The sequence below is a fragment of the Balearica regulorum genome, chromosome 3 (assembly GCF_011004875.1).
Source record: "Balearica regulorum gibbericeps isolate bBalReg1 chromosome 3, bBalReg1.pri, whole genome shotgun sequence".
NCBI classification, from domain to species: domain Eukaryota; kingdom Metazoa; phylum Chordata; class Aves; order Gruiformes; family Gruidae; genus Balearica; species Balearica regulorum.
Genome location: NC_046186.1, coordinates 121,738,050 through 121,764,657, shown reverse-complemented (window position 1 = coordinate 121,764,657; position 26,608 = coordinate 121,738,050). Strand labels below are relative to the sequence as shown.

Sequence of the window (26,608 nt, the reverse complement as noted above, 5' to 3'; positions counted from 1 at the left end):
CTGAAATGCCTGGTGGAAACATTTACTAATTTCAATTTGTGGGGGAAGAAAAAGAAAGAGTTTGCAGTTGGGCTCCTGCCCAAAGCTGTTTGCACCGGGATGGTGCATCACGTGACTCCCGGCAGGCTCTTGTTCTGGGGATTTGGCAACGTCAAAGGTACAAGGTGCATATTGATGTTTGGTACCAACATTATATAAACGCTACTTGCGCAAGCCTAGCAGCTGATTTTACAAGACGTGGGGAAAGACGCATCTTTTTCCAAGGGCAGGATTTAGCCCTAACTGCAGTATCTTCCCAGCCATGATACAATAACAATACTTAGCAGGCATGTAGTGCTTAACATCATCAAAGCAATGTACAAGCAGCAACTAATTAATCCTCACAACACCCCTGTGAGGCAAGTATTACTATCCCCATTTCACAAATGGGGATGATGTGACTTTGGAAGGTCAAGTGACTTGTCCAGAGCTAAACAGTCTGCAATGGAGCTCATTAGTTCCTGGCTCACAGCCACTGCTCCATGTACTTGCCCAGCCTATTACTGTATTTTATTATGCAAATCCCCATGGAAATTAGAAGCCCAAAGCAACCCGCAGATCTAAACATCATGCCTTAGATCTAAATGCTGGATCCATTTTGTTTGAAATCGGTTCCGGAGGTCTTCCAGTAATTTCACTGGATTTTGGAGGGCAATGGAAAAAAAGAAGAGTGACTGTCCTGCCTGGGAGTCTCCAAGAAAAATGGAGGTCGTGAAGATGTGCGTTGGTGGCCGTCCAGCTTCACCATTGTTTGCACAGGACCTTCTGAGGCCACCAAAGAGTGCCAAGCCAGACAGGGTGTCACTGAAATCAAATGAGAGGGAAAAGTTCACCCTCGATTCCTGCAGGTGTATTGCAAGCAGTGAATGGAGATGGGCCTGCTTAGTCCCTGGAGGACTCTTTAGCCACAAAGTTAAAGCTGGCTGAAGAGACAACCCAGGAAAGTCATCTAACTGCAGTGAACTGGGGTCTAATTCAGGCATAAAGGATTTTTTCAGTATTGGCAAGCTTTGTTCAAAAGCTGATGTTGTCCATGCAAACTGGCACTATTCTGATGATTCAGAAAATAAGCCAAGCCCTGTTTGGCTTGCACAACCACAGTTCTTCCGGAAATTGCCAGGGATTTTGCGTGTGCAAGGAAAGAAAAAGATACTCGCCACGTAACGCTGGATCAGGACTGGTTCTTGGCTCCATGTTTCACGGACTGACAAGCGCACTGCTAGATTTCATGAGGGTGTCATCATGCCACTGAAAGTTATTTACACTAAGTCACCCTCCAGGAACTGGGTCACAACTTTTTCTTTCATGAGACTTGGCAGCAATCTCGAGGTTTACTAGAAGCTGAAGAGAGGATGCCTATGCGCAACGCCAAAACCAACTTCGACGCAAGGGGAACTGGGCCCTGTGCCACTGATCAGTGCGTGGCACGTCAGGCTCCGAAGGCGATGGGATGGGATTTCGCTGCTTTGCAGCTCCGGCGGTTGCTGCTGGTCGCCTTTTGCACTCCGAACAGGTGTAAATGACTACCCAGAGGCAAAGCACAGCAGAATCAGGGCCAAATCTTCAGCTAGTGTCAATCAGTGCCTCGGCTTCAATGGGGCTGCATCAATTTGCCTTAGGAAAGGGTGTAATGTGGGAAACAGAGATAAGGGAAGTCATGTTCTAGCACCCTATATCCTATATAATTGCTTAAATAAGAGCACAGCCCAAAACGGGTTTGCCAGATGCCGGGGTGGTGCAGAATCAATCCCGTGTTTTACAGGCAGGTTTATACACCCAAATGGAGGAAGCCTATGGCCAAGATGGGCTCACCTCCCGCTCGCTTCAGCAGCGCAGCTTGGGTACCAGTTGTCGCGAAGGACCTGTTTGTATAGACCTCAGCGCAGAGCCCATACAGGAGGCCTTACATTCTGGTTGCTGGGCTGTGCTCTGGCCGTGTCTCCGTATCTCCTCTGCTCCTATGACCCACGGTAGCTGGAGTGAAGCCAGCACAGGTCTGTCAGCTGGAGCAACAATCATACCTTTGTTTTGCCGAGCAGATGAATAGATAGATAACAGCGAGTTAATGGATGGCAGCCCCTTCCCCCCACAAACGTCAGCCCTATCACTCACCTCCTCCCCCAGCAAAACAAGGCCTCGGGGACAGAGGGAGAGCGCAAAGATTAAAACTAACCCGTTGCTTTGGAACTCCTCAGCGAAAGGGGCTGATAAGAGAGGGCTGAGATCAGGAATCAGATTTCAGGGGTAACAAATGAATAACCAGAAAACGGAAGGATGCCGAAAGGGATATAAGAAGAGAGCGAGATGGTGAGCACGTCCCAACGGCTTCTCTTTTGGAAAAAAAAAAAAAAAAAAAGAGGAAAGGTGTCTCTTTTGTAGCAGCTACAGACACAAAGAGCTGTTCAGACCACTTTGCACCCACCAAGACCCTGGAAAGACGAAAGAGCATCCCAGAGCTCTGGTAGAGGTTTGTAAGCTGTTAGCCAAGCGCTGTTTCCATGCTGGCAGATTCCCGGGACTTGTAAGCCCCACTGTTTCGTGCTCTCGCTGGGAAGCGATCAGCACTGGAAAGACTCGGGGAGTAGGCAGGGCTCATGCAGCAGGCTCTGGCTCAGGCTGGGCAATGTGGTTTCAATTTAGGAGCTCTCCTCTCAAAAGCTTCCATAAAAGCAGCCTGAATATAAAGGCCCATGTTCTTACAGCGCAGAAGCGTTGGGAGGACTCTCCCCACCTCTAGAGAGGAGTAGGATTCAGCAGCAGAGGCTCCACAAAAGCGCTTGCAAAGGTAAAGTTCATACCTCTGCAGATCTCACAAAAAAGTTGTTGGAGTGACTGTGTGATACCGTGTGATCCAAGTGGTGTATTTCCCCTGCTGACACACGGGCCTTTCGTATATTCTTTGCACAGGACAGGTTATCAAGAGTCGGCAGTACAGTGGGAGAGAGGCATCCGGGAGCTTTTCCTCTTTTTGAGATGGTGAGAAAGGAGGAACCCGCTTGCTATCTTTCACCCCAGTGGAGATTGCAGGGGGTCGTTTAACTTGGAGGAGAAAGATGGACAGCTATGGCAAGGTTGCAAGGTTACTCCAGCAAGCGCACAGTTCGCAGGTTTCTGGCTGTTATCTGGGTGATCTGGACAAAGCTATGAAAGAGGCTGAAAACAGGCAAGGAGGATCCTGGGGCCTTGTCCCTCCTGCCCGGCATGGGGCGACCTGGGCTGGTTTTGATTCTGCCTTTAAAAATAAAGGTAAGCCTGAGGAAAGGGAGGAGGAGAGATCTGCCTTTGAGAATTTGTTTTCCCATTCCCAGTGGGTGAGCCTGTCTACTTACTCACTTGGGCACGTAGTAGTTAATACAATTTTCTTGATAATAATAGTTTGGGGGCTCCAAAAAGCCAGCAGGTGGGAGCCAGATAAACCAGTTGCAAAAGTAAACATTGGCAACTCCTCGGACGGCCCCAGCCATCTCCAGCAAGCCTCGGCCCTGGGGCTGGAGATCCGTCTCCAGCTGCTCTCTGGGGCCAGAGAGCTCCCTTGAGGCAGCACCAGAGCAACACCGTCGTCATCAGCCTCAACCGGTGTCCTTTTGTCACCCACCTGAGTGGTGAATAGGCTGTGATTACGGTGTTTTCCTGGTTTTGAAATTCTGGATTTGGAGCCCACATTGCTCCCCTGGTTTTGCATCTTCAGCGTTGCTGGTTTTGAGCGTCTCTGGGCAGAGCCCAAGGGTAGCTGGTGCTGTTTCAGGGACAGGGGTTTTAAAAGCTGTGCTGGGTACCATGAGACTTGGGGAAGAGTTGGAATATTAGGCAATTTTCCTGGCAGCTACTCTAAGAACCATTTTTAGGCCTGGCTTACATGAAAAATTGCCTTGATACAATTTTTTTTTGTTAGGAAATAATTCTGTATTAATTTTTTTACCACTGGTTATAGTGAGACAAGACCTCATGTGAATGCAGTTATTTTGGTGTCAAAGCGGGTTATATCATACAGCTTTTCTTTCTGGTGAGAGCTGAGGTACTATTCTGAGGTACCTTTGTATGTAGATAAGATGTTAATGACAGCAACTTCATTGCAGCATGGTGAGGGTGAGCAGGAAGGTAATTACAGTCTTGCTTTTTATTGTTCCTATATAATGCTACTGTGGATATTTTCCACCCCAGCTGTGGCTCCCAGCCTGCCCAGTCTTACTTTCCATTGTGGTGTGGATTTTGGGTCCCACAGATTCAGGGATATGTGGCAAGACATCACAGAATGGCTCCTTTTCCCGTGCACCAGGACCATGGAGGTGCAGAGGCAGACCTCTGCTTGCAGATTTTGTCTGTGCGTGAAGCCAGGGATACTGTCCAGTTTTCTTTTCATAGTTTTCTAGAACCAAGGAAGAGCCTGACCCCAAAGCTAGATTCTTAAAGCAGCAGATTTTTAACGATACTTGAAACCTGCACCTTGATTTGATGTCACCCCAAATCTTGTGAGCGGTGTTTGCACTTAATGATAAATCAGATCTGCACTATATGATCAGAAATCACGCAGTAACTTTCGACTGCCCTGTGCAAACATCTTCCCTTTACAGAATACAACCACCATGAGTCTGATGCTTCTCTGGAAGAGCTGGGCTGTAGGTCAGGGTGCTTCTGTTGGGCTCTGTGCGTTTGCTGGCTGCATGGTAGCGCTGGCTCAGCCTTGCAGATGGGCTCAGCTGTGTGGAGACCTTCCCTTAACATCAGGAGAACTGTACTTCTGGAAATCCCAGCCGAAGAGATCGATTCCTCAAGTTCTTTCAGGTGAGGTTTCCAAGCAAGGAAATTAAGGGTAGAAAATAAGACGTACAATGGCTTTTCTTAATGTGTGTGTTATTCCTCCCCAGTAGTTCTTGACAAGTTCTGCAAAATGACTTCATAAATCCTTTCCCTGAGGTGAGAGTATTCTTGCAACCTGGAGAAGCAGGAGTCTCTACAAGAGCTCAGTAGGTCCTACAAGGCATTTCACACCTGATCGAGTACTAACAGAAACATTTAAGGAATATTAAAAAACCCTCATTCTTTAGGGTTTCATCTCATGTCCAGCAAAGATACCATCAGGGATCTTACACCTGAACAATCCTTATGATTGCACGTTTAGATCTTCTGTGATTCCTTGGGGAGATAACAAGAGATAATAGGATACATCACATGAAGTAGCTGGTAGGGCTATCAAACTTCACGTCTCACCACCTCTGTGATGCTGGGTCACAAATCCTTTTGTTATATGCTTGTAGAAGGACTAGTATGTTGAAACCTGTTAGCAGTACAATGGCGTTAGTATTACTCCCATTAACACTGCTACTAATATGCTAATGAGTCATATCATTAATAGATTAAAAATTAATTATGTACTGAGGTAATGTACGTTACACTTTGATTTCAAGTGAAGGTCATTTGCAAATGTCACGCATGCCTTACGGTGGGGACGCATTTCCCAGCTTAGGAACTCTGGTGCTAGAGAAACATTTGGCATTGCTTCTGTTTTCCTAGAAGTTTTCCACAGAATTGCTGTTTGTTAAATGGTGCTACTTATTTTGCTCTTGTTTTTGTTAAGGAAATAAGAGAGGACCTAATTCTATATTTTTTGGAGGCCTAGAATTTCCTATTAGTTATGAAAGGAACAAGGAAGAAAAGAAAAAAAGTACAGGGTCAGTCCTCAGATGTGCTCTCTGAGGTAGTAGGTAAGAGACAGTGAAGCGTTCCTCTTTCTGACTCCTGCAATTTCAGAGAAAATTCCCAGAGAAGCTCCTTTAGCATGGCAATATCCATAGTCTACCTACCGTGGCCTGGACAATGCTTCAGCAGCATGCGTCGCGCAAAGTAATATTTCTCAGTGTCAACAGAACGATATTTGATTTATATTTGCGGGTTTGAAATTTGATGCTGTGATTTAATTTTTGGATGAACTGTGTTCCTTTCCAGGGGAAATTCTTGTTTAAGAAAGAAAGGAAGGGGGTGGGGGAAGAAAAAAAAGAAAAGAGCAAGAATGATAGAGGTTAGGACAGTATTACGTTACCGATTGGATAAACTGACAAAACAGCCTACTGTGACTCGGAGAGTTTAATTTTGTACATTTTGGCAACTTCTTAAAGCAGAAAATGAGAGCAGTACTGTCAACAGGGCTTTTGATATTTCTTGGTGTTTATACTAGAGATGAAAGTGCATTCTGAATTAGGGTGAAAGGCAGCAGGCCAGATTCTGACTTTGGCAACAAGAGGTGATAAACGCTGCAGATCTACCCCCTGTAACAGCAGGTAGGAAATGGTTCTCCTGTTGCACAAGATGTTGTGAGATTTCAAGTTTTTTCCATTGCGCTTGGAAGACACGGGATCCATAAAGGGCTTGTTTTTTTCTTATTACCACAATAAACCAGTAGATAGCCAAGTCACTCGCTTGGCGTATGGGAGACCCAGCGTCATGTTCCTGTGTTCTGGCCTCTGGGCTGCAGAATTGGTCTTGCTGTTACCAGCAAATATTTAATGACTTAGATCCAATACGAAATGACTCCTACAGGAAGCAACATCCAAGAACGGCCTCTTGTCTGGGAGTTAAGATACCGTTCTTGGATTTAGGAGATCCAAGTTGAACTCCCTGATCTATCAGGCCTTCAAAAGTACATCTTCTGCGCTCCAGCTGAATGCTGAAACTGTTGACTGCTCTAAGCAGGTTTGTTTATGTGTGTTTTGACCAGAAGTTTCCTCCCGGACCAGAGTAACCTTTTCCCAGTGGAAGTTTTGCTGAAGCTGATACGTATAAACAACCAAAAATATGCTGGGGGGGGGGGGACAAACTATCAGAACCAATTCTCCGAACAAATATGCGTTAAGACGTGTTTGCCAGCAATTCAAGTCAGTCTCTGTGCCATTATGTCCTTTTGCTAAGATTTAATGGAAAGAGCTATAAATTGTGGTTATAATTAGCCAGCAAGAAAGGTATCTGTCAGGCAAGTTCTGCCACCCTTACTCATGTGCAGTATTTCATTTCACAGGACGTCTTGGCTATTTTGCTGGACCATCCCTGCAATGCCGCTCTGCCCTGCTCCTCTCTGCCTCCAGCAGTGCTATTAAAGGAAGGAGGGAGTTGTGAATTCCCGCAGTCTTTGGTAAGGTACAACTTCCTTCCTTGCTCACAACTAATGAGAAGGGCTTCACCTCTTCTCCAGACCTTCTTGCCTGTTTGTTTATAGAGGCCGGTATCCAGACAGTATGGGTAATGCTTCAAACCAGACTTGGACCTGGGATGTAGGTTGGTCCAGCTCAGCTGCACAGTAGAGTTTTTGTTGGGTGGAGGCATCTTAGTGTCCTGCTTGGGACATAATATCTTGCCTCTAAATAAATGGTCTGCCCTGCAGGGTAAGGTGATTCTCAATATGCGTGAGGCTGGTGGAACTGGGCTTATAAAAATATCTGAGCAGTGAAAGAAAATAACTGCTGTTTTCCAAGAAGATGCATTTTTCTATTTTAATTTTTGTAAGGCTGTGATAAAATAAATGTTGTCTATGATGTAAAGTTGAAGGGTTGACCAGAACTTCCTTTGTGGTCAAGCTCTTTTTTTATTGATTGATTTTAAGTTCTCTAAATTTGTCAGGCTCACAAGTGCAGCGGTGACTTAAGTTATAAGAGAATGTTTGTGTCTTTAAGGAAAAATACAGCGACCCCTCCTCCCCGTTGCCCTTCTCAACCTTGCAAGGAAACCTACACTTGGCTGGAATATTTTTTCTCCCTCAGTGGAAAATGTTGATTAAATATTCAGAAAAAATAGCAATTAAAACCCCCAGACTCCTAAATCCCAACAATCTTTAATGGGAAACTGCTGAATATGGAATAGTTGCATAATTTTGGCTGAAAATGCACATTGGCATTTTTTTGGTAGAAGCTCAAAACTTTAAGAGAAATGTCTTGAAAAAATCACTTTTCTCTTGATAAAAAGAGATATTTTTTCAAGCGTTTCTATGCAAGCTGCTCTGCAGCGGAGTTGGTTGGGCAAAGCCATAGCCACAAGGCTGTGCCACCAAAAGGCACATGAGTGACTTTCCGTACTAATTTTTTCTTCCTGAGCCAGAAATTGTTTCAGTTCAGCTTTTTGGTCATTTTTCACACCATCAGGGTTTGGGCTGGGATCATTTGAATGGTCAAGTCCAGTCTTGTCACACCATATTGGTGCTGCTTCTGCTGTCAGCCCCTCGGGGTCTGGCATCAACCACTCTCTGCATTTTTGGGGCACATCTTCGCTTAGCTGGTTTTACTGGGGTAAAACTCCTCCTCTTATTACTCCCCACTGGCATACACTGCTTTACTGCTGACTCGGGTTTGTTCTACAAACAATGTGCAAGTGTTGTCTGCGGAGGTACAAGATATGAAATGACCAGGTGAGATGACCGGGTTACGGCAAATCAGTGACCCGAACAGCAAAGCTCAGCTGAACTCTGTGTAATGAGGTCACAAAATACTTAGTCCTCAAATAATACAAAAATTGCTTATCTGCCTTCAAAATCCATGCCTACTTATGTAGCTAGCTTTTGAACGTAGAAATATATGGAACCTGGATATATGAAGTGAATTCTAGGGAAGAGAAAAACAAGCAATATGAACGTGGAAGAGCTTTGCACATCCATGTAAACCTTACACTGTTTCTCTTATTCCCTGAGCACATCGGCTGCTTCTCTAACGCGTTCGGTACCCCGTGATTCTGAGGGTTTTCTATGTTAGGGGTCTGACCTCGCTCCCATCTGACTGGGTCTTCGGATTCAAGATTTATAGAAGAGCTGGATATTGGCAATCTGCAAGACTGGAAAGAGAAAAGGTGGAGCCACCTTTTGCTGTCAGTTGAGTTTATTTACACCATGTGGACTTCTCTGCTTTGTTTTCCCTCACGGAGAAGAGGTACAGAGAAGTTAAAGGAGCACCCATGTATGATTGCACAGTCAGTCAGCAGCAGAATCAGCCGTGTAGGTTGCCTGTGGGGGTATTTCTTCATGTTGGCTTGGTTTAGCTGTTGTTGAGGTCAGTTTTTCCAGCGATGTCTATTACGGGAGCTGAGGTTGGCCATTCCTCATCCACATCCCAGCTGGCGAGGGGCCCTTACGATGGCCAGGGGTACAGCTCCAGAGTAAACTAGATGCTCACAAGGTACACAAAGTAGTTTTCAGTGGCACTAGGGAAAACAGTTAACAGAAGGGGAAGAGATTTCTTTCCACAGACCTTTGTTTTAAAGGGTATATTTTGGGGTGCAAGTTAACCTTTCCTTGGGTCTCTTGCCAGCAGGTGGGAACCTTTTTAAGTTGTCCTTTTACTGAGAAGGGCTGAATCGTCCGCCCTAAAGCATCCCTTAATGCAATTAAAACCAGCAGTACTGCTTCTCCAACACTGGGGCCTCCGATACTGGGAGGGGAAGCGGTGGCTCTTCTTTGAAGTCCCACCTACGTGAACATCAGTGGCAGGACTTCAAAGGGAAGCTGCTATTTCCTGTTGGAGCTCAGCCCTGGTGCTCAGCACTGCTAACAAAGCAGTCGGACTGGTTGTAAAGGCACTGATCCAGCAGAGAACTTAAGCACGTGCTTAAGTCCCTCAGGACTTAACCGCATGGTCTGCTGGGTTGGGACCCAGCTGGTCTGGAGACTGGACTGATGGTCAGGGTTACCTCTCCCAGGTCGAATTTTCAAGGGGAAGAGCCAGGTTAAAAAACCTTTCATAAATGGCTTAATGGGTGCTGCAGAGCTGGACTCCCCATTCCTAACCCAATGACTTGGGGCACCTGTGCAGCAGCAGGAGATGGAAATACCACAAGGAATACTACTGAATTTAGCAAACAACCTGGAGACAGACAACAGGCTGCAGTAACTATCAGCAAATGCTTGTAAATCATGAATTCTGAGCTAGCCTACATCAGCATTGTTGAGTTCACCTCAGAGGAGCTGGCCAGGTGAGGATTTGGCCCAATAAATAGAGTTGTAAAGATGGGAGTCTATCTGCAAACAGGTAAGAAATGCTAAAGGCACGATCACTCAGCCCCACCTTTTGCTGAGTAATATTTTATTTTAGTGTTAGTTCCTCTGCTGGAGCTACTTCCAGACTAACGGATGGCAGAATTGGGACGTAATTTTCTAGCAAGCATTATTTAGGTAATTCAAGTTGCACCAACTTACTCTCTCAGTTTTTGTCCTCAGGCTACAGACAGACCTTGTGGTCGTGATCTGCAGCTGATGTACAGGTACCACACTGCTAGCCCTGTTCTCAGCATCATGTCTTCCCCTCTTCAGTAGCAGTGCAGCATGAGAGCTTCTCCCTCATCACAACCTACGTGAAGCCCCACAGTTGCCTTATGTATAGCAATTAAAAGATGTCTGGGAGATGTTCCATGCTGGCAGCATGGGTGTTTGCAATTGGAAAGGCTGCTCTTCTTTGTGGAACAGATGGATCGGATTGAACGTGGTACTTTTATAGGCTGTGGGACTAAACAGGTCATGAAGCTTGAGAAACCCCAGTAATTTCCAGGTCTGGGTCCTCAAGGTCCTCCTGCACTTGGGGTAGCAGAGCCTGCCAAACCCCATAGTAGGCTGCAGTTTTCCTCCACCTTGCTATGTCCCTATAGGCTCAGAGTCCCAGGGGGAACCCGTTGCCTAGCTGCTAATCCCACATCTCAAGACAGTGAACAGAGAACAGTGTATTTCCTGGAGATTGTCATCTGAGACAAACTGGAAACATCTTCATTTGGATCATGAAAATACCTAAGAAACTGTTAGGCCACTGGTTTTGGATGTCACCAGCAGACATCCACCCAGCCATTCATGTTCCTAGAAGAAACTTCTGACATATCTTCTCTGTGCAGATGAGTAGTTAGTGCTGACCAAGGCAGCAAGACTTACTCAATTCTGTGCTGGCCTGCTCTGCTACATGCCCTCGGTCCTGTGGCACTGCCCAGAGAAAGTAAGGCCCCCACAACTCAGCTTCTTAGCTCAGGTGTAGGACGCTAATTCAGAGCTAATATTACTGCTAGCTCTGCATGGTATGTCTTTGGCATACTCCTTGTGGGTTCAGGTTAGTGTCGCCGCTCTGTGATTTTATGTAAAGGTCTGGTTTGGAAGTACCCACAAACAAAGAGTAGAAATGCTCTTCTTTGGGTGGGTAGGTTGGATGGGGCAGTCATTGACCAACAGCGGCGTGATTCATCACTCATGCCTGAATGCTCTGCAAGGGGTTTTTGTTCCTGAAAGTGAGTCTGGCTGTTGACCTCAGAGACTTGAAAAAGTTCAAACTCAGCTTTTCTGCACCTTGAAAATTCACAAGAAGCAGCTGATGTGATTTCTTGGGAAGGAAACCTTGTGTTGTGACTGAGGCGTGGGACTAGTGTGCAAGAAAACTGTTCCATTCTTGGTGCTGACACAGGTGTCTTGGGTGGCTTTGAGCAGTTCATTCAGTCTCTTTTTCCTTTGGTCTCCTACCTGTAAATTAGGCTAATAACTCCTTACCCATCTGGCTATTAGCCAGCAAGTTGTGCAGGTAAGGGATATCTCATTGCATGCTATCTTGGTACTAGGTTTGCTCTTGAGCATGATTCTCTTGTAAAATGAAGAAATAGTATTAATAAGCAATTGAGACAGGATGGATTTTTGGAAGGATTTCTTCCAAAGGCTCTTTGGATTCAAAGAAGGTGCATTTTGTTAATCTTCTTCATTTGTGTGGTTTCTACCCATGGGTTAGTACTGAAAGGGTTTTATCCGATTCAGGGTGTACATGCAAATATTTCTATTTGAATAATACTGGAGAATAAATTTAGAAATGTTTAAAGAGGGTATGAATACCTCAATCTGCTAGGTGGAAAAATTACTACTTCTTGTGGGTAACCCAACCTGTTTAAGTTGCTAAAAACATACCTGACTTAAAAAAAAAGAGAAGAAGGAATAGCTGAAAAGAGAGCTTTTTTAAAAAACAACTCTCTTCAGATTTCTAGTTTAATATTTCAGTATGCAACAGTATTTTCATAACTGCAGCTTTTTTGGGCAGAGGTGGGGGAAATTAGAATATATTAAAGAACTCTGGAAACCACTTTCTATTTGTAAAACATGTTGTGTGTGTATCATAACACCTACAGTACTTGTAGCTCTGCCAGATTGTGCATCAACTGCCAGAATTTTCCTCGCTAGATGACATTATACTACTTTGTGGGTATTGAAAACAAATATTCTGAGGGGAGGGAGCATTCTCATCCACAAAACGTTCGCCGTGCTTGCAATATTCGGTCATAGCATTTTATTTGAAGGCTGCTGCATCTTTCAGCTGCTTACCATAAGTCAAAGGATAGGTTTGATGAATGTTTGCATGCTCTCCAACTGTTCATCGGTATGTATTTTTTGCAATATAGCAGCCCCTAGGGGCTCTGAAGGAGATGAGGGCCTTGGGATGCTGGGCATCGTACAAACACGTAGTAGAGGACAGCAGTGGAAATTGAAAAATATGGTGGTTATCTTCAGAAGTGCAGCACCAGAGTAGTTTTTCTCGCTCAAGGCAGTGTTGGGAGGGATGTGAGATTGCCCGGCTGGGTGGATGGAGCAAGGTAGACGGCGCTAACGTGAGGTAAGGTCAGGTGAAGCCATGGGGCACTGCAATGGGGACTACTGGTGTAGTGTCTGGCCCTGGAAATGAAGGAGATAGGAAAGATGCATTGCCGGCTGAGCAGCCACAGTTGCTGCTGAATAGGTTATGCAAAGGCTACAGCCTTGCTATGAGATGCAGATACACTGCAGATATCTCTAACCGATTGAGGTTACCAATTAACCCAGGGTCTCCCACACGCCTGTGGGTTTTGAGGGTGACACAGAGGCTTTCCCTTGCCAACATGAGATGAGCCGTGACAGATCCTGCTGTAAAAGCCTCCAGAAAAGGAGCAAGGAAGGAGAAAACAGGATTAGAGGCTGCTGAGGTCTCCTCGGTTCAGCTGCTGGAACAGCCTCCACTGGGCTTTTGCTGCTGCTTCTGAAGTAAAGCTGCCTGAAGAGTGCTCTAACTTACGCCCAGGGTTATGCCCCAACCGCAGCCCGGCGCAGAGCTGTTCCTCTGCCAAAGCCCGAGAGGAGCACGGAGCATTGCCCAATGCCCTTCGGTGCCCTGATGTCATCAGCACATCGCAAGCTGGATTTGCCAAGCGCAGAAGTGGAGACATTTGCTGACATTTTATATTATGTTTCAGTGGCACTCCTGTTTTTGTTTGGCATAAAAGCCGCGATTAACATGTCAGCTAATTAGTAGTTAGTTATTAATATCTACTTGCTTTTTAATCATAATAGACAGATGTGATCAGTTTTCACAAGTATAAAGAACTAGTGTCCTGCTAAAAACTGTAAGGTGCTTTAATCCGCAGCTGAGCAGTTCTCTGTGACTGGGGAGACCTGTTGGTTTTTAGAATTTGTTATTAGAGACTGATGATTAAAATAGAAAGGAAATGGAAAGATGTTTGGAAGCCAGTTAGGAAAAAAAATCTTCAGGAATGGACTCTTCTGCTTTTTTCACTCTCCTCCTAGAAATGATATTATGTGAGACGGATGGGGTTGCTCCAAGAGGCTTCAGGGCACATTAAAGGGTAATAAGAAGGGCATGGGGTGAGAAAAAGGTTCCTGCTGGGTTAAAGAGAGACACATGATAGCTCATCTGGGAGCAGAGAGTCAGGTTTAATAATGTCCTTGCTAAACACAGTTAATAATTGAGGTCAGGGCCCTGGGTGAGGGTAATAAGGGGATAGTCTCCCATGTGTGGAGTGATGGGGTAAGGACAAGCTGCTCAGAGTACACAAGGGATGCTGATAGCAGGCGCGCAGTGGAGCTGGGCTGGGTCACCTGGGACCATGCTGGCAGCAGGTAGTTCACAAAGCACTGCTTTTTTTTTTTTTTTTTTTGTGTGTGTGTGTGTGTGTGTGTCTCTTAAAAGGCCTAGTAAGTGCATTGTTTGCAGAAAAAGGGGGTAGCACAAAAGCAAGTGAGCTGGCTAGCGCAGTCAAAAGGCTAACTGATCAGCTAGTAGAGGTCTGCTTAAAACATCTACTTATCTTGCTCCATCTTGCTGATGTGGTAATGTATAGCTGGAATTAGGAACTAAAGGGCTATAAATGTTTCCATCAGAAGGATTGGGTTTAGGTATCTGGAGGTCATTATGCATGCTGTACATCAGAGTCCCTCCCAAAACCCAGTGCGGTCATCCTCAGAGCGCTCTGCTGAAGGCAGGATTAACTTCTCCTTGTTGTACAGATGAGAAATTGAACTATCAAATAACCGAGAGACCTGGCTAAAGTTGTACAGGGAGTCTCCGTCAAAACAGAATTAGGTTTTTACTCTAAGCACCGGTGCTGGCTAGTTCCCACACCGCGTTTGTGCTCACGTGGTCTGTGTTGCCACTGACACCCGCATATTCTCACAAAAATGTTGGGAGAAGGGTTCATGCCTACTACAACAGACAAAATATGCGATGATCACGTTCAAGACACCATTTTTTGGATTACAGATGAAACTGAACTGTTAAGAGTAGAATAAATGTTACTTTCCCGTTACATCTAGTTGTCATCACCCTAAGAAGCTCAAACCACCTGTCTATCAAGGAGATGGTAAAGAATACCCTTTATCTGAAAAACACAAACTTATTTAATGTGTTGCTCCCTTGCTGACCCACGCTCTGTGGCCCTGACCCTGCCACAGGGTGTGGGTAGAAGAATGCCCATTGGTTTTGGTGGGGCCATGGGCTGCAATGCTGCAAGCCTGGTGCTTTCTCTGCAACAGGATTTGAGCTACAGCTTTGTGGGACGAGGCACGCATCGGTCCTGGCACAGGAGGGGAAAGCGAGCGCTACGCATCACAGTTTCTTCCACCTCATGGCAAAGTTGGAGGGAGGATGGGGAAAAAAACGCTCTCTGATTACAACCCATGTATGTGCCTTGGCAGAGAGAACACCGCGTAATTGTGGGCCAGCATTTTACCATTAAGTGGTAAATCCTTGAAAACTGTAATTCTGCAGACTTTAGGCAAGGGAAAAGCATGTTTCTCAGGTTTGCACTGAGCGCTGGGAGGAATGGGAACACGTTGTCGGGAGGGGGAAGAGAGGCAATGCGGTGCTGTGTAGGTTCAGTTCCAGACACTTGCACGGTTTCTCTTGCGGCTTTGCCCCCCCTGCCCCGTGCACTTCATCAGCCTGCGCCTTTATTGCCCTTCCCATCACGGAGGAGGGGGGCAACTACCTCTGCCTAGTTAAAAGGTCTGGGAAAAGGACACCCTCTTCCTAGTCAATGCATTGCCCATGACAGCATCACTACGTTGCCTAGCACAGGCAGGGTCCTGTGACCTGCAGGGACTTCTGTGCCAGCAATTAATAATAAATCACAAATATCATACAAGTTCTCTGACAGACCCTTCCTTCCTTCCACAGGCTTGTACTGAAGGCATGGGGTAAGAAAAACAAAAAGGGAAAGAAACAGCTTACTAAATGGCCAGATTGCATTAGTTTGGCAGTCTTTGCTCGAAAAAGGCCTGGTAGCACATGAAAAATTAATCAGTATGTGAAGGACTGGAACATTAGTGCAAGATCTAGTAGACTGATGAAGGACTGAAAATACTGCATGAATAAGTCATTCATAGCTTATCATCTCAGTAATCGTTTCCTCGGTGATAACCACTTTTTAGAAAGCATTAAACTGAACATGGCATGGACTTAAAACTTAAGATAAATCCCGGTCGCGTTTTGGCTGTCTGTGAGGTTGAGTGGCAGAGGGAGAACGGCAGGAAACGAGCCATTTCTGTGAGCTCTTTGTGCAGGGAGGTGTGCCGGGCAAGTCCCCAGGGTCAGCAGCGCCCAAAGGGGCATCTTTTAAGGCATGCTGCTATATACAGTTCCTCTCACATCTAAATGCTGCAGTCATCCTCTGTCAGTAAAACACTTGACATAGCTTGTGGCTAGCTGCACCTTCCATGTCCCCGCTCCCGAGCGTGGGTCCCAGTCCAAAAAATAGTATGTGGTCTGCAGAAAAATATTATACTGTGAGGCATAAGTTAATCTTAATTGCTGTGTTTCCTCACTTTTTTAGGCTTGGCTTTGTCACTGCCATGATGTTCTTTTAATGTTGTTATTGTTTCTTACATACATTAAGTGTTTTACAAATGATGGATGGCCAGGTCTCTCTGATGTTTGGTTGCAACAGCTTGATTACGTGTACTGCTAAAATGTTAGCCGAAGGAGACGATTAAGTGTGTACAACTAAGATGGATTTGGGGCTTCTGATCCTCCGGCTGGGTGTAGTCTGTCCTCACAGGTATTACCAGCCCGGATTACGCTGTTGTACCCCTGCTATAACTACTTCTGCGTTACTCCACTGTTCCCAGAGGAGAATCCATCCCTGCTGGTGGTGATGGGTGCTCCCAAAATCACAGAGTCCCAATTGTCTTCCCTGAGCAATTCATTTGCCACATGTTTAAAAATGAATGTAGCTATGTGAATAAGAGGAAAAGTTCAGGCAGAGGAATAATTTATAATTCCCAATAATATTGCTTCTAGCTACTGCTCTATAGTGCCAGTTCCTGCCCAATGTGGTTTAAGCAGCTAACAGCTATAAAAGTTTGTTGACCTGAGAGGCTTAGTATCAACCATAGGTACAGTCAAAGTCAATATGGAGGCTGAAAATCCAGTGCTAATAGAAAAATAGAAGTCAATATTTAGGATGTGAGTCAGGAACTTAAAATAGGGAAGTGAAACAGATGAGGGCTGTAGCTGCAAGAGTGCTGGAGGTGAAATGTTTAGATCCGAGGACCACTGCTGATTACTATCTTCCCCTCTAACAAGGTTGCTCATTCTGCTTCAGAGATTCATTTCCAGTGGCCAGGCCACCTCCCTGACCTATATTCCTCAGACTGCCATTACGTCAGAGCCTGCCTATTTGGGCTTATAAGTGAAATCCTCTGTCTTCTAGGTGAAATCCACAGGTAATTATATGTGGGGCAAATATGGGCTGGGGCACGGAGAGGCCAGGAGAAGAGTTTGGCTTAGCTCTGTTTATACTGGAAAATCCCCTTTCTAAGGCTGTACTGTTAAGTCTTGGAGGGGAGGGTAGGGGGCACAGGGGAACTCCCCCGGTACGAGGCGGTAGCTGCCGGGAACAGGGATTTCACAGTGCGGCTCTTCCAGCTAAGCGTCAGGCGGAAAAGTAACCAGCCGTAAGTGGGGGTTTTCGTACCGGAGAGGGGCACGAGGAACTGAGAGCTCTTACCCACAAATGAAAATGATGTGGCCTTATTTACACGATGAGGGATGGGGAGCAATGCCCGAGCACGCTGACGATGAATTTATATGCCCTTCAGTGAGGCGGTATTTTAATTTATACATCCTTTCCTCGGTTTGGTTGCAGTGGACCAGATCTCCAATAGATGTGAATCTGTCCATTAAAGTCAGTAGAGCCTCTTTACTCCGGCTAGGGACCGCATCCACATCTTCTGGTATTTAACGAAATTGCCTTCTGCCAGGTTCTCCCATTGCACTCCCTTTCCATAGAGAGACGTGGGAGCTGAGAAGGTTTCTCAGGAGTCACACTGATATTATTTTACTACTGTAAGAAGACCCCGTCATATCCTCCTCCGACACATGTGATGACATTCCTTTGTTTTGGCTTTGATGTCATAACATTGTTTTCACAGACTTGCCCTGATCTTGTTGTGACAAGGTCAAGTCCCATTCAATTCGAGAGGAAAGTATTAATACCAAGGTGAAAACCCTTGTATTAATTAAGCTCTGCGCAGTAACTTCAGGCATATGCTGCTGTCTTTATTTCTTGCATGTCAAGTGCTTCAGCCAACACAATTGGTTCATGCAATCCTAGCTTTGATTCAAAAAAAAAAAAAGTATGTACTCTAAGGAATGATTGCTGGACGGGAAGAAATCAGATTCAAAGTCTGAACTGTGCTCAACAGTAACACCAGAAGTAGCCAGGACATAAGTCTGACAAACTGTGTTGCATTACAACAAGGTTGACTGGGAAAATCTGTTATTGAAACAATTTTTTTGTGAAAAGTAAGGTTTGTTTCAACTGAACTACCTGAAGTCTCTATATAAATTTGAGCTTTTTGTTTTTAAATCCAAATGCCTCAAACCTCAAATATTTAAGCTGAAACAGTTGGATTGTAATACAGTTCCTGTTTCATGCTGCCCCATCTGACTATTGTGAACCATACCAGGTTTTAATTTAATGTAATTGCAGACGTCTATAATTTGCTAGCATTATTGTAATATCAATAGTGTTTGTTATTTTTTCTGACCAAGTGCTCAGGCAATATGGCGTGTCAGCACATCCTAAAATATATACATTGGGTTATGCAATGCCTGGTAGCTATTTAACTTAGTATTTCAGGTGTAGAAACTGAGGCACGTTGCGAGGAATGATTTGCCCATGGTCCTAAATGCAATCTGTTGTAAACTCGGTACGTAACTGGATCCCGGTCTGATCGGATCCTGCCCTGAACTAGAAAAAGTCCAGCCATGTCATGCTCCCCTTTCCCGCAGCCTTACTTTTGCAAAGGAAGAAACAAACTGATCTCTGTTTGTCTCACCTCGGGGACCAATATTAAAATGGATATGGCACCTTTCAGCCAAGCTTTTTCAGCTGGAGAGTTCTCAGAGATAAGGTATCCATAGAGATACATTATCTATACATAAGGGTATACGTAGAGGGTTCTCTTAAGGCTGGCAGAAATCCAGGGTTTCTGATTCTCAAGAAGCCAAAAGAAACTCCAGTTTCTTTCCTTTTTTAACCTCAGGTAAAGCAGCAGCTCTTGGATCTGGCAGCTGCTCAGATTCCCTTCTGTAGCAATTCTGCTGAGGCTGTGCTTTGATGCCTTTCTGCCTCTGAAGGAAAAGTTAATGTACTCCTGGTCCCCGACTGCCCTTTGGCACCTTGCTCCATCCCTGCACAGCACCTCGACGCCTTTCGCCGGTGTTGCAGCTGGTATTTGAGCGGCTGTGCTATGGGCTGGGCGGTGGGAACTCGCTGCTCAGCCCAGCGCGCCGTTGAGCTTCCGCTATTTCTGCTCCTTCCAGGTACGCCAGCAATACAGGCAGGGCTCCTTCTAAATCTTTGCTTTGCCTTTGATAGGGCAAAAGGGAATCAAACGCAGCATATTTCAAATGAAACTTTTTTGAGGCTCCTCGAACCTTCATGTCTGATGGAACTTTGTTTCCATTGAGAGCCTTTCAACTGGGAGCAGTTTTCATCATCACACCTCAGGGGCAGTCCCATGATTTCAGAATAGGCAAGCCATGAGTCAGCTATAAACAAAACTGCGGACCAGGTTTTGTTTGCAGACCATTGGGTATGTGTCAAAGACTTCGAAGATTTTGTTTTAAATATAGGTGGGTATTGTAAAACATTCTTGTTACAACATATAGATTTCCTATCATCTAGACACAAATTCAGTACAGATTTCAGAGGGATGGAACGTCCTAAATTGATCTAAAATTGTTTTACTCTGCATAAACACGTCATGATTTTTAAAGAACTTGGGCTCTTTCATGGACAGAAACTTGGAATTTCTCCCCTCAGACAGTACAAAGCTTTCCATTGTGAGCTCTGATGAGTCAGGAAATATTGGGTCTTAAACTTATCACTCTTGCAAGACTGAATATTGTGTATTCTGTTGCTCAGAAGATTGCAATTTTGCAGAGGTGTTACCCATTCAGGAACAAAGCTTGAATCACCGTCATCTAGGCTCATGCCTAAAGATATGTCTCCAAGGAGGAATATTGACATCTGTTTCTTTACTTTATTTGCCAAAAAGAGGATGAAAAATATCTTGACAAGTGGACATGAAGAACTTTGCAAGACTGGTCTAAAAATGAGTTGCAAGACAAAACAACAACTGCTTTATTGAACCCATGACTGCTCAGAGTAGAAGACGACAACATTCTTCCTCGCCATCCCAATACAAAGAAACATGTGCCTGGACGTGTTAAAACACCAGCTGTATTTCCCAGATCTTCCTACAAAACTGATCGCAAAAAAAGGAAGAGAAAAAAGTTAGAAAGTAAAATAAAATATCTCTTCCTAAGAGGCTGTTTGACACACACACAAAATTAATTTGAGCAAGAGGAAAAGAGCCCTCACACCATTGCATGCCCCTGGGTAAAGCTGGAGAAAACAAAGTGCAGGCTCCTGGGCTAACCTGCTGCAGGTACATTTGACCCTTTTGCCCAAGCTGTATTTCATTAGTATGTCTCAAGGAGGACGGGCTATTAAATGATTCAAGCTAGGTAAGATTTGCTGCAATGGAAAACTTGCATGCCTCTATGCCTCTCTAGTTGAAAAACCATTTGCAAAAATAGATTAGCAAATCGTTGTTGCAAACCGGACTGTTAACCGAAGATCAGAAAATGCAAGGAGATTTGAAACTGCATTTTAATTTGTCACGTTTCTAAATAATTTATTGTACATCTCACAATATATTGAAATTAAAACCTGAAGTATGACATACAGTAAATAATTCAGAATGGCGCTTTCATCAAGTGTGAGCTGGGTTATCGATACTTCATTTTAGTTAGGTAGACATCAACGTCAGCTCCTGCTGGGGATCTCTCAGTCGACTAATTCTGCTTGCCTCGGTACCGGTGAAATCCTCCTTTAGGCAGTCTGCAGACTCCTTGTGCTTACTATTCATTCAATTCTCCTAATAAAATGACTGTAAGGGAGGCTTCCTGAAGCCAGAGAAGCAAGGGCAAATGACCTCATCCAAGGGTGTAGCCTCACATATACTTTACGAGCAGCCACAGTACCTTGAGGACAAGGCTGCAGGTATTGATCCAAACCTGATCATCTCCACTACGTATCTAAGATGCCCGAGAAGCGTGAGTACAGTACACAGCAGCAACAGAAGCCAGTGCAGGAGTGGTGTGTTTTTTGCAGATTGATGGCACGTGCTTTCACATTGGCAAAAAAACACTCCCAAAAACACACGTTACTGCAAAACTGTTTTTGTTATTGGAGATTGAAATCTTAACAACCAATTAGTATCTCATTAGGGTTCTATTTACATAGCTAATGAAGATAATTTATGAGGCAAGAAAACATTTGAGACACCCTAGCACAGTCAATTGACTTTAACATTGGTGGAGCAGAGATCCAACTGCATTTAGAGCTTCCTTTTTACCTGGATAACAGGGAGAAGAAAAAGGACATTAACCCACAAGCAGAAAACAGCCTTCCTGGACCACGGCTGGAGAGCATGACTTAAACCTCCCCATGCCTCAGTTCTCACTAACCAGCCGTAATGAACTTTCCATTCCACACACTCTCTCTTTAGGGTACTGACTGGTTTTGAGCAGAAAATGTGTGGTTTTCTTTTTTTTTTTTTTTAATCTCCAAAAAAAAGAAAGAAGGTCATCAGACCTGTTTGAAATTTGTGGATCGGTCCTGTTCAGCCCATCTCAGATGAGGTCTATATGTTGTTCTAGGTTATCCAGAGTGTACTGCAGGGCAGTGTGAATTTTGCACTCTCAAGTTTTGGGAAAGATTCACTGAATGAAGTTAGGAGTTTCTGTAGTGAAGGATGGTATTTAGAGAGTGTCCAGTACACCAGACCCCTTGGGGCTGCCCCTAGGCTTAGAATTATAGGGTTATGAATGCCTGGAGGACACTAGCTCAGTCCTTAGGAGATGGGAAGAAGTCAATTATTTTTAATTTGGAAGGGTTTTAGCAGCTCTGGTCTTGTGGAACTGCAGCTCGTGTTTGGAAGTAGCAGAACAGCAAGGAAATGGAGCCCCAATCTCCTGCAGCAGAGGGAAATCAAACAACAGGAGCTGTGAACTGTTGTTTTTGGTTTCCAGTGCCAGATCAGGAGTTAATCTGATGGGGGCCTAAGCCTTGCAGCTACTTCTGTGCACCTTCACCAGAAGACTCTATAGAACAAGCCGTGACCCAGACTAGATTGACGTGTAGCACCGTGTTTCTGGCAGAGGATAGAAACTTGTGTGATGCCGCACCCAAGTTCATTCCCACAGCCTGGGGAAGCAGCTGTCTGAGGAAGAGGGGGCTGTGATTGGAAGTGTCCAGGGCAGTGCTTTGGGTGGCTGTCCTCACCTGCCTCGGCACTCAAGCGCTCCTCCGCTTTTTTGGGAGAACTGCTTTGGGGGGGGAAGGAAAATCTTTTCAAAGCAAGAGAAAGGTGGCACTTGTTTCTCATCAAACCCAAATATTGACATTTCTTGCCTGTTAAAACTTTTATTCTTGAACCATTGTTGAGGGGAAATATTTACAAGCTTAGAACAAAAACTGAGGGTAGAGCACCTACAGGAATCACTAGATTTAGTTCACTAGTTCACTAGGTTTAGACTTCATATTCTCCTCCACGACTTGAAACAGGAACACTAAAAAGTTGCAAACCAAAGTTGAGCTAAAGCTGTGTCATATCGATACATATTCAGACCCGAAAGAAGCTATATGAAGCTATATAAAAATGTGAATCTGTATTTATGATCTGATTGGAATTATTAGCAAATTGCGCTCTAGAGATTAAACCATTCATAGAGAACTTTTATAGACCTTTGGGTGGGCACAGGAAATTGAGTATCTAATGATGACGTCTGGGCAATAAAAAGAAGAAACAAGCCTATTAAAATCAGAAGCAATCCATCTTTCCCTCACTAATAACTCCTTGATCACTCTTGGTCATGGGAAATACCTTGCTGAAGGTAAACATTTGTAGTGAGAGACAGGTAATATAGTGGGTGATGACACTGCGCTCTGTGAAACGCCTGTATGAGGTATGCGCATGTAGCTGATGCTCATGGAGTGTGGAAATACTATCTCATCCCATCCTTTTCTTTTTGCACCCATACGTCCATGGACGGAAGATGTTCTTCACAGCATGGAAGGTGGGCAGTGGCTGCAGCCCCCCTGCCCCATCACTGGTTGGAAAATTGTTTCAAGCTACGCTTCAACACACAGCACAGCATGAAAAGTGTGCGTAGGCTTGGGATTTAACGCGGAGCTGGGATCCCAAATCTCAGTATTAAGGGACACCTGAGCGTTTTCTGCTCCGGAATGGGTCTCAGTGGCTCTGAGGAACGGCCTTCATCAGCATACGAAATATGTTTCTCTCTGGTTGACTAATTCAGTTGCTGTAGGGACCCAGCTGTCGCTGCGCTGGAATTGTTTTCATTTACTACGTCCTCCAACATTTGCTCTGAAAGCTGCTGCTGCAGGAGAAGACACTTTTCCCTCATCTGTGGGAGGGTTTCAGTGTGATGATTAAGCTTGTGCTTTGCTGGCTTTTCCCCCATTTGCCACTTCTTTTAATGATGCCGCAGAAGCTCTTCATTCTTGTGCTGTTGCTGATCCAGTTGGTGCAGATCACATGGGCAGCATTCCCAGGGAGACTGGGTCACCCAGGAAGAGAAATCAGCTTGGGAAAATCACTCCTCTTTTTTCATACATCCTTGTTCTTCCTCCCCCTGTCCTCCTGTGTGTATGATGCTAAAAAAAAAAAAAAAAAAAAAAAACTGAAAAAGGGGGGGGGGTAAGGCAAAAAAAGCTTTGAAGGCTTAAATGTCAGATGTGAGCTTACTCAAGCTTTTATTGCTCTTTTTTTCATCCAGAAAAGCTTATGTTCACTCAAAATGGTAATTACTTGAATCTAATTGGAACCATTTTACGTAGCTCCAGACTCATTGCTTGATCTCAATAATAAATGAACTTACAAAATATTTTTGTTACTAAAGGAATTGTAGTTGGGCAGGCCAGATCATCAATCACGATTTCCTTTTATAGGCTTAATATGAACCTCATTTGATTTTGAACAAAACAACATTAACTGAAAAGTTAGCTACTGTACCTTCAGCTGTGGCAGATATGGCTCCTACAGATTTTTAAATCCTGTTTACAAGTTAAGGATTTTAACTGATTTTTAATTATTAAATGAACGTACATTTAATTTAAACATAAAGGGAAGGAATGGATTTGTAATGTAGGAGTTCCAACCGAGATCAAGGCCCCACTAAGCGAAGCGCTGTGCACCTGCTCAAAGAAGGGATTACTTTTCACCCAAACCAGCTCTTTGAACCTCTTTAGTGCAGGAGCACGAGTTTTGGCAGAAGAGATGGAGCGGGGCCATGTGGCCGGAGCTGGGAAGGAGGTATCCGAAGGGAGGGATGGTGGCAGCCTGCGCTTTCATCATCCCTGAGTTGTTTGGGACCGCGTTCTTGGCAGCCGGGCTTGCTTCAGAAAGTTCCTGTGCTGAACAAAGGGCAGATGGAGAGAGGAGGGAAGGGTCCTTCATCTCTGGGATAGACTGGCCACTGGAAATGCAAAACCCAGACAAGATGTTAGCGAGCTGCAGCATTTATGGGAGAAGTGGCTTCGCCTCGGTTGCGCAGAAGCCACGGGCACAGGTAGTGCTTAAGTGGAGATCGCTGATATATTCTGCCCAGCTTACAGCTTGATAGTGAAGGAAAAAAACTTGAACAAGGTTTGACTGAATAATTGTCTCTAGTGGAGGGATTGCTTTTGGGGAGGGATTTGGGACCATATGTTTGTCTGGTGAAGTGGATAAGAACATATTCACTACCATCACTGAGCTGTTTTTTTAAAAAAACTGAGATAAAACCCTGCCCAAAGAGGTGCTGGTCACACATCCTCATCTAGCACCAGCGCTTTCTGCCAGGCCAGCTCCTCATCCTGGCTCCTGTCCCCCTTCCCAGAGCTGCCTCTCCCCTTTTACCTGCCTGCAGAACAGCACATGCAATTGCTCCCTAACCTGATCCAGAGAAAATAGTCGGAGGCAGCTTAAATGCATGGAGAAGTTTTATCCTAACTTGGAGCATACGGGGAGAGCTGAGTTAGAGAGTGGTTGTGCACGTGAAGCGGAGGAGGCAGTCTCCCTCAGCGAGGATGTGGGAAGAAAAGACGATCCCTTTCCCCGCTCCCTGCAATCACCACAGGGTTTATGGCCGTAGCGTGACACCCTGATAAAGAGGATGCCAGTCTCAAGTCGAGTGCCCGTTTGGACCAGCTTGTGGACCAAACGCAATGCAAAACTACGTTGTGGTGCATGCCGTTAGCAGAGGTCCATAGATCCTGGCAAACCTGCGCACAATTTGTGGCAAATAAACTTCAACCCCTCTGTGGGAATGGCTGGGCATGGGTCACGGCCCCGCAGGAGGCCTCGGGAGTCCTCTTGCCTCACCGCAGCTCAGCAGCACCCCGGGATCCCACCCCGTTTCAGTCCAGGCCTGCCCTAGAGCTGCTCTCTGGATCACTGCGACTCCGCTTTCAAGTGGTTTCCCCTCTAGGCTGCTTTAAACGCTCTCTTATCAACAACTTCTGTACAGATAAAAGGTGCGTTCAACAAGCGTATGAAATCACGATCAGCTGACTGAAGTGATGACAGTGTTCATCTAGGTCCTGAGCCCTCCCCAGGGTACCTGGGCAGGCAGAGGTAGGCATGGCCTTGGGCTACACCTGCGCCGCTAAATAAAGCAGTGCCTGGGAACACTTTTGGGCCCAGCCAAAAGCCAGTTGTACTGTCAGGATGCCTCGGGTATGCTTTTTGGGCCAGGCCAAGAAGCTCTCTCCCAAACCGTTTCTAGCCGTGGTTTGTTCTAACATTCCCGGGACCATGCCCAAGCAGCAGTTTGCATGCAGCCACCCCGGTGCGGAAGCTAGCAGTGAAGCAGGCTTTTCCATGCCAGCTGGCCTCCGTGCCCAGGAATGTTCCCAGGCGCACTTAATTTACTAGTAGAGACGTAGCCTTAGAGGAAGAGCTACAAACAGGGCCGTGGGTCGTGCTTGCTCCCATGGAATTTTGCCCTGGGCTTTGGAAGGAGAGGATTTTGCTTCTCTGGAAATGCCCAGGAGGAACATGGAGCCATGTGCTGTTGGAAGGGAAGGACGCGGGGATACAGAACGTTTTTTGTCACGTCTCGTGCAGGTGGCGATATGACAGGTTGCTCTGGTATTGCTGGACCTGGATTTCTAGTTAATGCCCTAGCATGGGTGTAAATAGTGCCCTCAACACAAGTGAAGGAAGAGATGCAGGTTCAAGTAAACTGGGGAGAAACTAGAGACACTCCGCCCTGAAGCCCAGTTTCTGCCTTGCCTTGTGTTGGCTTTGCAAGCCCAGCACGGTGCTGGAAGCCTTCCGAGCTGCAGGTGCCAACTTCCAAGTGCCCGTGCTACACGCCGCTGGCCTAGTGAGGGTGGGATAGGGACTCACTTCCCCACAGTTAACTGAGGGTGTCATTTTCCCCCTTAAGATGGGATCCGATGCTGAGGTTTCTTCTGCTTTTAGGATGTGAAATATTACAATGAGGGAAAAGCTCTAAAGGCTCCTCATTCGGGTGAGTTATTTCCTTTCCCAGTTTTATCACATCGTTTATATCAAAGCAGCGGTATTACAAACCCCTTTGTCAGTAACAGGGCTAATGAAGGGATTGCCAGGAGCAGTTATACCCCTCTTGAGGGACATTCAAAACCACTGCTTCTCTGAACACAGTGGGGATGTTCCTTCTGCTAATCTCCCGCTCCGCTTAAAAATGTTTCCTTT

General features: G+C 45.4%; 1 protein-coding gene across 2 annotated transcripts in view; it reads left to right on the top strand.

Moving 5' to 3' along the window:
• The window catches only part of BMP2 (bone morphogenetic protein 2), a 333,293-nt gene that overhangs the window by 210,019 nt on the left and 96,666 nt on the right, over window positions 1–26,608 (top strand). For both annotated transcript variants that reach the window (XM_075749818.1, XM_075749816.1), the window contains one exon: window positions 7,049–7,162. The gene's annotated coding sequence lies outside the window, so the exon portion shown is untranslated. The remainder of the gene's footprint in view (window positions 1–7,048; window positions 7,163–26,608) is intronic.